Source organism: Sinocyclocheilus anshuiensis, unplaced genomic scaffold, assembly GCF_001515605.1.
Source record: "Sinocyclocheilus anshuiensis isolate Anshui unplaced genomic scaffold, SAMN03320099.WGS_v1.1 scaffold1144, whole genome shotgun sequence".
Taxonomy (NCBI): Eukaryota; Metazoa; Chordata; class Actinopteri; order Cypriniformes; family Cyprinidae; genus Sinocyclocheilus; species Sinocyclocheilus anshuiensis.
In genome coordinates, this window is record NW_015551101.1 from 743096 (window position 1) to 757052 (window position 13957).

Here is a 13957-nt window from a genome sequence, read left to right on the forward strand (position 1 = left end):
GCGGTTCAGTTATTCCTGGCAGAAACACGCTACGGCTGTGAGTGCTGAGGGAAGCTGTCAACTTTTGACAGCCGAGTGTTGGGCGAACAGATTACACAGCTCCTCGGCAAGCCTGCTCGTATTAGCATTAACAACACACAACCATAACAACAGAAGGTCAAACATAGTCTAGTGCTTATATGGGGGATCCTTCAGTGAGGGAATTGATAGTATTCAAGAAAAAATGCTTAAAAATCAGAACATTACAATAGCTTGAAACTTTTTATTGTGCTTTTTAATTGACACTACTGTTCAGTAAGATTTTGTACTGTTTTTAAAAGAAGTCTCTTCTGCTCAACAATGCTGCATTAATTTGATCAAAAATACAAGTAAATATTGTGAAATATTATTACAATTTAAAGTAACTGTTTTCTTTTCCAATGTATTTTAATATGTAATTTATTCCTGAGCTGGCAATGCTAGATTTTCAGCATCATTACTCCAGTCTTCAGTGTCACATGATCCTTCAGAAATCATTCTAATATGCTGATTTGCTGCTCAAGAAACATTTCTTCTTATTATTAATGTTAACAGTTGTGCTGCTTCACATTTTTGCGATACTTTTTTTTCTGTGATATTTGTTTCAAAAGAACAGTATATTGACAATTTTAAAAAGTTAAAAATGACAGATTTGGGATCACATCATACAGAAAGATGACAATTTGAAGATCATAAATGGCATTAATTTGTCAATAAAATGTCAATAATGCTCTTCAATTATTTTTTAAGTCTCATTACCAAACCATTTAATATAAAAAAAGTAATTTAAAAATAATTTTATTTACTTATTAAGTTAATCAGCTGCTAGTAGTGCTTTTTGCATTTTTACTGATTATTCAATATTTTTGGCAAAAAAAAAAACCTGAATGTCACTGCTTCATTACCACAAAATGTATCATACACAATAAAGATTCACATCACACATTATACCAAATTATACCAAGTTTTTCACTGCACTCTAAAAAATGCTGGGTTGTTTCAACCCAACTTTGAGTCAAATATGGACTAACCCAACCGTTGGGTTAAATTTTTACTTTAAATTTTTAACCCAAAAGTTGGGTTAGTCCAAATTTAACCCAAAGTTGGGTTGAAATAACCCAGCATTTTTTAGGGTGTGACCTAACTGAATAATCACCTATATTCAGACAAACAGTCTGTCTGTATAAATGTCATCAGACCTCTATTGCTGCCTCTAAAAATACACACCGTTAAAGGATTAGGAATATGATGTGTGTCATTCAAGGAGGTAATGTCTAATTAAAAACTCAATTCCGAGGAGCATTTGGCAGAACGCTGAGAAATAAAACAGACCCTGAAAGCTGTCTAATCCCCCTATGATTGAGACAAGCATCCTTTAACTCAATTGCATTAAGATGGCTTAAGGTTTAATAGGCTTCTCAAAACATTGCTGCACTATGTGTTCACATCCTTCTGTTATCTTAGACAGCCAATCAGATATGGCAAAATAAAAGTTATTTTAAAAGCAGTGCTAAAACACAAAATGTTATTGCACATGAGGAGCAGTCTGACCTAAGGCATTAACCCATCAATGCAGTGAAACTCCAGCCCAGCGCTAGAGAACAGACCATGGCCCATGCTGACAAATGTGCCAGACAGGAGCTTCCAAAGCACCCGCTCTAACATAAAGATGTAAATTCCATTAACTATTGCTGGTGACTCTATGAAAGTAATCTGGTTAAGTTCTTAAGTGCCTCTGATTTGATTTCAGCACGCTTAAGAAGCAAAAACTGCATTAAGTAAATTGTGATGAGTGATATAGGGAGAAACAATTGTGGTTTTTATGAATGCTTCATGACTTAAATGTGTAAGTGTGCCAATAAAAATAAATGCATGACTGAGAATGTGCTGTTAAATAAATCGGCAAGGCTAAAGTGTTTCTGGGCTGGCTGGCTGTGGAGTGACTGGCCCTCTTATCCAATTAAGTGGAAGATTACCAGCACGTACTTGGCCTGAACGCACCCACCTCCTAAATTATCAAGATGCTAACTGGCTCGAAGGATATTGTGTTTTACATTCCTGTACTCAATCCAGAGGATTTCTCGTCATGCCATCTGCCCAATGCAAGTATAAAGCGTCTTGTAAATGTTTTGTTTTCGTAATTCATCATATTACAGAATGGAAATGTGATGCTTCAAATGTGAAAACGTTCTTAACCTTGGAAAACAAAGTCATGAGCTGCACCTATCTAATGTCCAAAGCTGAGAATATATAACAAGCTTATTAGGCAAAGCAGACATAAAAATGGCCATTAGCGATTTAACGATTCTTTCTCATTGGAATAGGGAGTGATGTGATGACACTATCATTGGATAATTGAGTCTATCTATCAAACCTGTCAAGAGGTGTTAGATATAATGCCTGCTCATGAATTCTCATACAGGGAGGCAAACAAACACAATACTGAAGGCATATTTATTTAGTAATGGCGATGTTATGAAGTGTGAGGTTTACCTACCTGCATTTGGAGGAGGGAATTTCTCTGTTTGTCAGAGCAACCTGCAATATTAATAAGTTTCAGTAAAAATTCTGCATTAGCCGTCACAAAAATGTTAACCACAAGAGGACACTGTTTCACCACTGCAAAACCTGACAAGCGGCTTCACGCGTTAAAGCCCAATGCTTTCAAAGGAAATGTACTAAAAATAATAATTTTTCCATGCTTCAAAACATGAAACAAACACATCGATAAAATGGAAACGCATCAAAAATTGAGAAAAAAAGGTAATCAATTATTTTTAAGAAAGTTTCATTTTTCATAACAGCTAATTTGAAGAATTATTGGCGTGAACTATCCATTTCTCTCTAGGCATGTCTCACTTTCGCAGTAGTATCTAAATGCACAGCAAAAAACAACGAACCCAAATCCAAAATAAAAAAAATATTTTTTTTGAGAAGGGAACTCAAACACTGAGTTTTTCTCAAGATTTTTTGAGAAGCACTTACCCAAAATACCAATGAAGTGATGAGGCAAGAAGACCCTTCTCAATGTAATCCAAAATACTGCCAATTTTTTTGAATTTTCCAATGCTTATCAGAGTACAGTCACTCCAGTATCAGAACACAAAAGTGTTAAAAAGTTGTTTCCTTACATGTATAAACATAAACCATAGGTCTATCCCAAATCTAAGAGCTCTGACAAATTGTTTGTTTTTACCCTTTGAATATCAGGGCATGTATGATATTGAACATCCTGAACCAATCCTTTCCAGAGACTGAACCAGTATCCGGTAAAATCCTCCAAACACGGTAAACGTGAGGCTCTGAGTTCCTTCACCATCAACAGATTAAGCGCAAATCCACTCAAAGCAGGTTTGAGATCCTTTCTAGAGCGTGTCCGGCTGCACTCAGCTCGGCTCAAGAATGCTCCCTCAGTAGCGAACCGTGCATTCCTGTCATCCCTCCCTCAGCGGACACTCCCACACCTCCCTCCTCAGCCCTGAGAGCGGCACCCCGGCGGCAGAACAATTACAACACTCTCCTCCTCTCTGCTCAACACGTACGTATAGACAGTCTAGTGATTATGGCCATCCTCTTAATTACAGGCCCAGAATAACCAGAGGGGACAGGCGACGGGTTCAGAATGCTGATGAGACACTTCCACCTCGCACCGAAATGAGACTTCACTCTTATTGGGTGACGTGTCGGCTCCAATTAATGCTTCTGTGCTGGTATGCCACCCCGCTTCTTTTGTAGGGTGAGAAAAGGACGATATGATTCGGTGGTTGCATTGGTACCTGTCACAGCTTATTATAAATGCATCACATAAATGTGAATGTCATGCACACCTTGTTGTGGAATTCTCGGTGAGGTCAGCCAATCGCAAAGCTCTTCTTTGGACAGAAGGGTTGTGAATGTCAGTGGGAAAAGGGCATGGCGAGATGATAAATCACAAGATGGGATATTATCACAACAGATATATCACGTAATTTATTAGAAGCGTCAACACCCCCATGGGAGGAGGCACATGAAAGCTCCTCATCAGCCTCATGTCTTCCGTTGCTAATGCGGTGTCCTCTCTGAACCGGGGATGGGCTCTCTTGGGGAGATAGCAGAAGACTTCAAAGTCCGTGGCCCGCCAGGATCGCGGGGAGGTCTCATTCAGCTGTTGCCCCTGTCGGCCCTGAGGGAGTTTCTAATTGCATTTCACAGGCCCTGAACAAAACAAGGCCTTGTTCAAGCTGAAGTTGGTCCTCCTGCTGGGACGTAGCTGTGATTTGCGACTCCTCAGCGGGATGTGGATCTTCAGCTTGCCCGAAAAACAGTTTCAGCTTCCTTCTTCTGACTGCACGCACTGGGGCGCCCATAGGCGGATGAATACGCGAGTGGCAGCGACACCTTCTTCTCCCCTCGGAGGCCGTTCGATCTGTGGGACTGGAGGCAGATGTTTGGGCTCAAGTTGAAATATTAATTCAGACCTACACGAGAGACTCCAAATCGTATGCAGGCCATCAAATTTCATCAAACAGAAGAAGATTAGGGGTTTTCTTTTCATAATTTATAAGCTCCAAATAAAAGCCAGTGTACTTTGTACTGGTTCTAGCTGAGCCAGATGTTATTGCTGTGCTTTATTATCCTGACTATGGCAATTTGATATCTAATACAAGCATAGACCTTATTTATGAGTACTTCAAAAGAAGAGCATTTTGGTTAAATTATGTGTATTAAGTGTTTGTAAACCTAAAGTCGCAAGACCAATATTCAATGTTCGCATGGAAGCGGCGAGATATATTGCATCTTCGTATGTGATGTTTTGAGATATACAAGCTGCATACATTCACCGTTCTAACTACTAAAATCAGACAATAATTTTTTTTGCAACTAATTCTAATTCTTGTTCGTACTTCTCAAGAAAACTTGAGGTTGAAGTCGGAACATACCCGACTGGCAACCATAACCCTTGCTGTAACTCTAATCTTATCATAATTTAATGCTATTTTTATAAGCATTATTTATTTTAACAGATAAATAGATTAATTTTGATATTCATAGATTTTTCTACATCACATAGGATTCTTGGATACGGCAGTTTATAAAGCCACTGCTTTTAACTACAACATTTCAATACTAGTCCTAATAGTTAGGACTGGTAATTTGATCCAAATCTGAGAATTTAACAACTTTAAAATTTTCATGAGCAAAAAATAACATCAAACATTAATTTCCCCCAAACTGAACTTTGTTCAGGATGTGGATTTAAATCACTGAATTATCTTCCGTCATAATCTCATTTATATAAAACTGAAAAGAGCAGAACGTTTTCACAGTGCCATCACAGTTTAAGCAGTTTCCAAAAAACCATAATCATATATTACCAGCGCACCACGTGTACGACTAACACAAAATAGTAAATCACTCCTAAATTGTATCATTATAATCATCAAAGGCAGAAAATCGGAGTCAGATGTGATTACTGAAAATGAGATGTGGAACAAGGGCTTTTATTAACTCGGTGCTCATTTCTTTCTAAATCATTTTGTGTAATTATGACAAAGAATCGGTTTACGATAGCGTATGTACATCTGTCCCAACGTTAGCCACATCCCAAAGCCCTATAAAACGAAGAAATCGAATGAAGAATGAGCACACGGAAGTTTTTCCGTCTGTCTTCTTTTAAACACCGAAAGATTCTTGCAGACTCGCCTCAAAGGCAAAGTCATTAGTGCCGACTTGGCCTGACTGTTTTCACCGATTTTCTCTCTGAAGGAGGAGTAAATTGATGCCTTAGCCCTTCAGCTCCAGTCTGGCTATTAATTTCAAAGAGCAGGTTTGGCCCGATGGCCCTTTGAGAGAAAGCTGATTTAACTAGATCATTTTTAATGGGGATGGATTCCTCCATACTTGCCCTTTGGAAGAGCTTCTGTCCTCCATAACCACTGGTCTGTAATGGCAAGCTCCTTCTGAGACTATTACTAAGGGCCAATTGGCCTTGAAATGAAATACATAATCTTAATGTACTGGAAGATGTGCGATCCGTTTGCTCGTGGAATGGAGCGACTCCACACCGCAGGAGTTTTCAGTCCATAAACAGAAATGCTGCGAGAATGTCGCGCTGTCAGATCAACGTAGGCTTCGTAAGCAGGCGTACACAAACTCGCATGACAGCCGTTGCTATTTCCAGGAAGAGATAATCAAAGGCATTTGACTTGTGAGAGCCATGGCGAAATAGCAATATTCTTGGATTTCAAAGAGTGTCTAACCACTGAATAGGGTTCCCATACGCCCTTTCATTGGGATGACACAATGTTGCATCTGCTCGGCAAGGGATAAATTAAGCATGTGAAAGTTTTAGTGAAATCCCCATTTTCCAGTTAATCAAATCTCCCCTAATCAAATTAGGAGCTGTAATTCCCCAGGATGCGTGTGACAAAAGTGCATTATTCCTGCCTTTGGAGCCGCGAGAGAGAAATCAGCGTGAGGCCATTCCCCTCTGCTTCAGTGGCCCTGAATTGACCCAGCTCATTAAAGAGCTGCCTCTGAGGCCACCTCCAGAGACTGTTGAGCCATTCATTAATGAGGCACTTGTGTAATTTTCCCTGGACATCTGTGACGAACAGGCTCTCTTCCCAATGGCACACAAAAAACACCTCGGACAATGAAGCTCACGTTGATGGCTTAGGGAAACAACCAAGGCAAAACCTCTAAAATATGTCATGCGCTCGCATATAAAATCATCTTCGATCTTACAAAGCCGCAGCGATCACCTGTGAGGACTTCTTTTCCACTGAATGAAAAGTCTTGAGATTTGATTGAGCTGGCACATACAGGGAGCACAGAAAGTGCCCTTTTATACTCATTTAGCAGGGCGGTAAATAGGCCCATGGAGCATTTGGGTGCCACTTATGAAGTGCTCATAACCAATGTGTACCTCGCAGCTTTGCACAACAGCTTCCTTCCAAACCAATTCATATGGCAACTAATGAATATGCCACTTTAGACTTCATGAATTGTTCCTTCCGTTCACTGCCCCCAGTGTTAACACCTCTTTATACGATTCTTAACACCTACTGCACTGCCTCTCAAGGTCACTCTGGCTGAACGGAGAGCTGGAGAAAGCCGCACAAAACCTGAGAGGCTCAATTCCTATTCATTTGTCACATTTGCATGCATGCCTCTATACTCAATCACACAAAGGCCACGGTAGCTTAGCCATTGCCCCCTACCAATTACAAATGAGTCCATTAAGCTGTCTGCATCGGGCCCAGCCTCTTCATGGTAATGGCTTGTGAGATTTCCATCATAATCGCCGGGCTCCCACTGCAGTCATGAGTGCAGATGGAGGAGGAGAGTGGGTAAAGAGCTATCAAACGGGGCAAAGTGCATTCCTTCAGCTTTGTTTATGTGCAGGCGAACTCAAAAGCCAATGCTTTCTTTAGGAGTGAAGCCTTTAAAGATTATTGCAAAATTCTCATGTAATTTAGGCAGCTGCATGTGCAAAAATACGGGCTTTGATACTGATCATTATTTTATATTACAATATATAACCTATTAATGGCATATAGATATTAAAATATAGATACTTTTTTTTATCTAAATAAATCACAAACAAAAAAGTCTATTTAAGCATCACAACATTATAATGCACAGTATGAAAAATTGATATAAATTTTGAGATTTAATAAAGATTACAATAAAAGTTTCATCAAATTATTTGATTTTATTATTTAGTTATATAATTGAATTATCCTCAAGTGAGATGGCAACAAAGGTAATCAAAATGTAAAAATAAATCCAATATTGGTGATATGATCAATTAAAAAAATCTCTATAATGGCAGATATATTGTGCATCGCTAATAAAAGTGACTAGTGCATATACAATCTCTACAATATTATCCTGAACTATTATTATGACTTATAATTAACTTTCGTTTTCAATGTCAATATAAAACAAAACCCAATACAGATTATCCTCATTAGTCACATAATAAAATAATTCTTTATCATTTTTATATATTTTTAGATTATTTGTTCTGTCAAATCAAGACAATTGTAGAAATGTGGAGAACACTGAAGCAGATGGGATGTTTCTTGTGGTGTCAAATCATTTTCCTCCTTGTTTCCAAAATTAAATGGCAGGGGGTGATTTACGCACCTTCTCTATTAGCAAGCTTGGAAGAATAATGTGAACAGCTTTTATTACATGCTGGTTGTTACTCTGACACCTAATTTACAAAGTCTTTTAATGTCTAAAGGGAAATAACAAATCATTTAGGCCAGACAATCAATCCCATAAACATGCATTTATCAAGCTCATTTGTGAAGCCTGACCTAGTTCTTTCATGTCATATAACAGGACAACTCTATAAAGGTCTATTCAAAAGTGGAGGTAAATCACAGCTCATGAAAACCCCCGACAAGTCTCTGCATTTTAAAGCAATCATGACCCTCAAATATATATCATTATAGGATTTCACATAAAAAATATTAGAAAGCAAGCGCACTATCCAGCTGCCTGAGAGGTTTCACTAGTTCATTAAAGGTTTTTAGATGAACAATAAGCAAGTCTACAGGTATAGTTCAAGCTAAAATTTTGTTTTGGACCCCATTGACTTTAATTGCATGGGCAGCTGAAACATTCTTCAAAATATATTTTTTTGTTTTCCACAGAAGAAATAAGTCATACAGGGTTGGAACGACATGAGGGTGGGTAAACGATGATAGAATGCTCATTTTTGGGTGAACTATCCCTTTAAAAACCAACAGTTCCCAGGTAACTGATGTTTGTCAACCTTTAAGTCTGTAGCTTGTGAACCTGCAACACTATTTACAAGAGTTACAACCATTCTGCAGCAATACGACCCCTCACAACGAAGTTAAAAACCTATTGCTTCACTCGAACTATATTTCAAAGGACTGTAGACACTCCTCAACCGTTACATGGTGAGAGTGATTGCAGCAGATCACCTTGAGGACATCTAGCCCTAATGTAGTGCCCCAGTAGTGGAAGACCATGAAGAAAGATGATAGGACTTCAGAGGTATTAACCACCACGACAGTGAGAGGCTCAGCCCTCAGCCACCAAGGGCTCAGGATAAGCTCGTAAAAATTGCACGGCCCTCCACAGGGTGCTCATGTCTTACTTGTTTATGGCAGCGAGTCCCAGAGGACTTGGCAGTGATGTGCTAGCCTCTAAACCCACGGCGTCAGGAATGATGTATGGCCATCATTACCAGAAAATATCACTTCAGCCGACCCATGATCTTGCTCCGCTAAGGGTCATATTTTCCATGAAGAACAAATTACAGTCCCCTCCGCACATTTAAATTCCTAGCAAAAAAATGCTAGTGCGGAGATGGTGATATGTCATCTGTGACAATGCCCCCCAGTGTAACGCAGATAAAAACCCACCTGAGAAATCATCATCCTACAGGATGCTAAAGTTCACTTGCGCTCGCTGTCAAGCAGAAGCAAACATACAGGAAAGGTTGTGCACTTTAATTTCCCCCATTTGAGCAATTAGTATATTTACACAACAAAGACAGTCATGAAATGGAATCTTCAGATTGTGCTGTTTATTATGGAAGCCTTCTGAGCTTCTATCTTTTTTTTCCTCATAATTTCTCATAATTTTCTCATTAAAAGTTTTTTTTCCTCATAATTCTGAATTTTTTCTTGCTATTGCAAGTTTATATCTCACAATTCTGACTTTTTTTGCAATTGAGAGTTTATATTTCCCAATCCTTTTTTTTTTTCTGAATTCTGAGTCTGGCAATTCTGTTTTTCTGTTTCCGCCACAGAATAAAAAAGGTAATTGTGACTTTCTGTCTCACAATTCTGACTTTTTCTCAGAATTATGAGTTTATATTTAAAATTCTGAGTTTATATCTTATCATTCTGAGTAATTGCTTAAATAGGGAAATTTTAAAGGGGTCATATGATGTTGCTAAAATGAACACTATTTTGTGTATTTGGTGTAATGAAATGTGTTTATGCGGTTTAAGGTTCAAAAAACACATTATTTTCCACATACTGTACATTATTGTTTCTCCTCTATGCCCCGCCTTTTTGAAATGCACCGATTTTTACAAAGCTCATCTGTCTGAAAAGCGAGGTGTGCTCTGATTGGCCAGCTATCCAGTGCGTTGTGATTGGCCGAATACCTCAAGCGACGGAAATGTTACGCCCCTTAACATACTGTGATGCCGTATCCCGGAGCGACGAGACAAAAACATTAAAACCCATTATAAACGAGGCATTTGTTGCATCCTAACATGGTGGCGGCGGTGGCAGCAACAAGTTACGCCTTCTTTCTTTGCATGAACATTTGGGCGGTGTTATGCAAATCTAATTTGATTTGCAAGATAAAAAGTTTCAATTACCTTTTTTATTTTTTATTTCATGTTGGAAACAGTCTTCCCTAGTTTATCACTAGTTAATTGTTATACATTATAAACTAATTTTGTGAAAATACTTTTTAAAGATTGATTAACATTGAAAAACAATATACTAGCAATAACCAGTGACGCTCTTTCTGATATTTCTGTTAACCTTTGCAGTTTTTCAATATGTTTGATGTTTGTATCTGTAAATAATTAGTTATATTCATCAATATATGCTTGACTTCTCCATGCTTAAATATCATCACCAGCAAAGAGCTTTGCCAACTGTGCTTTAAGCTATTTCAGCTCTCTTTTCAGTGTGAAATAGTGTTATATATATTTAATATAGAGTACATTTATTACAATTATGGATTTGGCAGACACTTTTATCTAAAGCAACATACTTACACTCAGGAGATACATTTTTATCAGCGCTTGCATTCCCTGGAAACTGAACCCATGACCTTGGCATTGCTAACACCGCGTTCTGCCAGCTGAGCTACAGGAACACGACTTTAAATCCTGAATATAAAAAAACACATAGTCATGATATGCATTATGCGTTCTTTTCCAAATCTTTGAAAGATATACATATTTAGGCAGAATCACTTTTTTTCATTCTTGCTATGCTTTTTTGAATGATCTTCTGTTTTCTTTTTGCTAAATGCCAACACAACATTCTGATTCATCCAATTCAAAGAAAAATCTAATATTTTGGAAAAAGTGCATTAGAAAATCAATCAAAATCTATCTATGAATATGGTAGCAGTGGAGCAGAATGTTCTCAATATAAAATACGGATTTAGTTTGAACACGTGCTTTTTTTTGTACCTGTAAATTTAATGTAAATGTTAAAACTGAATTTCTACTGATATTATATTATATGTAAGCACTGAATAATATGGTTTAATAACCCCGCTGGACCGGACCTTTTGATTGAGCGCAGCTCCCATGTAATGCAACAGAATGGACAATTAAAGGTACAGCAGCGTGGTCATTCTCTGCATTCTCTTTGCCTTTGGAAAACGAATCCCCTGATAATTTATAACCGAGGAGAAACAAGCAGCTGATGAATAGTATCCATTATGCATCATTTACTGTAATAACAGGCTGCTATTTCCATACAAGAAATGACAAAAATCCTTCATAAATTAGTTTCGAATTTCGCCTGTGGATGTTGGGAAGAGAATAAAGGAGCTTGTGAGTTCTACCACCCAATATCAATTTCAAGGTCCATTTACTTCCTCATCCCTGATCCCTGCCACGATGAACAGACGGAGACCCCTGAGTGGGTGCATATGGCAGAGGGCTGGGAGTCCACTGGAGCTGGTAATGATGGCAGCGGTGGACTGGTCCATCACCGTGCCAGCGCTGGGGCTCCATTGGCGCAGAGTAATTGACAGCCATGAGCTTCCCAACAGAGCTCAAACACTGCCGCCTGCTCTCTGGCACACACTCCCTAATTCACACACGCAGTCTTGGCTGCTGGCTCAGCAGGGGCAGGCCATCCAATTTACAGCTCTGTCCAGCACTGCCCCGGGAGCCATCTCCAGCCTGCCCAGCCGGCCCAACAGAGACTAATGAAGGGCTCCTCCAGCACCTCATACATTACGGAGAGAGCAGAGACAGATCAGGAAAACACTGCCAACGCACTCTGCTTTTCTGAACGGAAAGAATCAATTGGGTTGTTGTGGGTAACTGCTCCCCTGCTATGACACCGCTCTCCATTACAAACGGTGGAGAGAGCGCAAACGAGATATTATTTCAAATTTGCTGCACTGCGTGTAATACCACTTAATGCTTTGCTTCCACTTACCAGCTCCGAAATCAAGAAGATGCTTCACCTTTCTAGGTTATGGTGTGAAACGATCCTTCCTAGATGACCACCTCTCTTTTTCTGTTAATCTGTAGGGGTGGAAGGTTCATAATCAGGTATCGTGTCATTGCGTATACTGCTTAATGGTGACAGTATACAAGGACTTTATGTATGATGTAGCTTTGCTTCAATCTGTTCTTGCATACTTATGAGAGCATAGAGCCCACCGGCCCACCGCTGAGCCTGCCTTGGCATGCTGTTACAATGAAACAAATTGTATTCTGCGATGGCTCCGCATGAGTCTTGGCTTCACTAACGTCCTTGGGATGCTTACCATCTGGCAGTCCCATCACTGTGTTCAGATACACTGCATTACAAAGCGAGACAGCACAGAATGCAAAAAAAGAGAGAGTGTTATCAGGTATTTTACTGAAATGTTGGAATGTTTACTTCTCAAGTTAATAATTCAATAACCATTCACTGAAGTGTTTCTTTTGTTTATTTATGGCTGACAGCTACAAAAACCATGTACAAAAAGCCATGTTTAGGCCAGTTTTGTTATTGTTAACTAAAACTAAAACTATTAAAAATTATATTTTTGAAATAAAGAAGAAATGAAACAGAACATAATATTAAATGAAGAACTTAAAAGCATATGTTATTATGCAATTTTATTATGTAACTAAAATAAAATAAGTTGAAGCTGAAACTTAAGCTAAATAGAAATAATAAAAATCACAAAAGCACAGAACTAAAGCACATAATTACTAAAATGTACAATAAAATTAAAATGAAAACTGAACATATAAAAATACAAGCCAATTTAAAATATTAATGAATACTATAATAGTATATAAAAAATACAAAAAACCCCAACTGATTTAGACACTCAAGTCACACTTAAAATGCTTGAATGTCATTGCACTATAACAAATCTAGTAATCTAGCAAATAGCAGGATTTTTAGTTTGCTATTTGGTATGTAATGCAACAACATTCATAGATTTTGACATTTACCTTAAGTGTCCGAATTTTTGGGATCACTGTATATGTAGGTAATATATGGCCTGGTTTCACAGACAGGGCTCAGATTAAGCCAGGACTGGTTCATAGTTCAATTAGGCCATTTAAGTAGCTTTTATAGAGGTACATTAGAAAAAAATATTATTGGTGTGCATCTTGAGACAAAACATTGGCACTGACATATTTTAAGATAAATCAGTGGAAGTTTCTTTTAGTTAAAATAGACATGCAATTTCGTCTGGGACTAGGTTTAAGCCTTGACTGTGAAACCAGGGGGGAAATATTTGTATATTAGAATAGATTAGATAAAAATGACTCTTTTTTTTTTTTTTTCCCCAAAACTTTCATAAATTTTGAAAGTCACATGAAAGACCTACTGCTTTCAATGCACGTTTTTTTTTTTAAAGAGCCTTGGTAATTAGTTTACCATGATCAAATTGGTCAGAAGGGGAATTACTCAGAGGCGAGTTTGCCTCTCATTAAACAATTGACCCTTATTTGTGCCCATTTTCGCAAGGCGCTGCTGCAGAGGTTGGGCCAGGAATCAGCCAGGTTCATCCATCAGCTTTATGGCAGGTGGCAGGGGCTCCTTATGCTCAATGTAGTGGAAAGCAAGGCTTTATTACCTCTGGTTTCTCACTGAGAGATTAAGAGAAAAACAACGGTGACAGAGTATAGAATTTTCTAGGCTGATGGTCACAGTTGACGCGTCAATATAACTCCATATGTTCTTGAAATCTG

The 13957-nt window shown here is 38.4% G+C and overlaps 1 protein-coding gene across 5 annotated transcripts in view; it reads right to left on the reverse strand.

The window, feature by feature from the left end:
• Positions 1 to 3632, reverse strand: part of LOC107662780 (autism susceptibility gene 2 protein-like) — a 14665-nt gene extending 11033 nt beyond the window's left edge. For 4 of the 5 annotated variants that reach the window (XM_016452880.1, XM_016452875.1, XM_016452876.1 and 1 more), the window contains exons 1-2: positions 3004 to 3508; positions 2516 to 2556 (exon numbers count right to left, since the gene is read on the reverse strand). The gene's annotated coding sequence lies outside the window, so the exon portion shown is untranslated. Of the gene's footprint in view, positions 1 to 2515; positions 2557 to 3003 lie in introns of all 5 variants that reach the window. The other variant, XM_016452879.1, reaches the window with a different exon arrangement.
• Between the last annotated feature and the right edge of the window lie 10325 nt (positions 3633 to 13957).